This window comes from Amphimedon queenslandica, unplaced genomic scaffold (genome assembly GCF_000090795.2).
Source record: "Amphimedon queenslandica unplaced genomic scaffold, v1.1 AMPQUscaffold_13448, whole genome shotgun sequence".
NCBI lineage: Eukaryota > Metazoa > Porifera > Demospongiae > Haplosclerida > Niphatidae > Amphimedon > Amphimedon queenslandica.
The window spans coordinates 307692-308725 of NW_003546316.1; positions in this window are offsets into that span (position 1 = coordinate 307692).

A 1034-nucleotide genomic window follows, 5' to 3' on the forward strand; every position below is an offset into this window, starting at 1 on the left:
TCTTGACCAGAGGACTCCATTGGTACCCATAGCGTGGCTCTAGGCCCTGTCTAAGAGAAAAGCCAAAAATCGGCGAACCGGCCGTTTTGTTCAGCCACCTTTTTTCATCTTCATCATCATCATCATCATCTTCTTCATCATCAAGTCCTGTCAATCCAGTTGTCGGTGTGTATCTCAGTATCAGTTGGTGCTACAAGGATAATTCTTACACCAATCTACTCCAACAGTCTATGCGCAGGTCCATGTCCCATCAGATCATTCTTCAAGTAAGGAAAAAGTGGTACTGTGGCTGCTGGATCGAGCCATCTTAGCTGCATGCAGCCATTTTGTTAATTAAAAAAGCATGCCATGTGCTCCAAAATTTGGGTGTGGTCGCGCATGCTCAGATATGCAGCTCTGCATCTGGAAGAAGCAATTATTTACCAAGCTATGCTTGCTACTGCAATACTTTAGTGGAGGTTTCCAGCTAAAAGAAGGTATTAATCTTACATGTTACTGTTTTATCAAGTGTGTGATTTTATTTTATTTTAAAAAACAAACAATTAATTAATGTATGATATGCAATGATAATATGAATGACAACAGCCTGGAAGAACAGGAATAGCTGCATTCTGCTGCAACATTGCAGGGAAGATGGACACTCTCAGCTCACAGCTTCTTGAACAAGGACTTGTGTCAAGACTAGTATTAATTTCACTTGTCATCAGGATAATTGATATTCCTTCAGCATGTCTATTCAATGCTGTCTCTCATAAATGATGTAAAGTCATAACAATGATAATAATAATAAAGAAAATTATTGTTTGTATAAAATCAACAAGCATCACAATGGCAACTAAAGAAATATCATAAATATTATAAAAAAATCAACACAAACAAGAACATAAAAAATTAAAAAAAACAAGATTAAGTAGGATTCCGAACGACCAACGAAAATACGAAATGAAAATCCTACTCGTGATGCAAATTCTACTCTACATTGCAAGGTGATCCGTAATTCTTACATAATAACATTGAAAGTACAATGTAGAGTA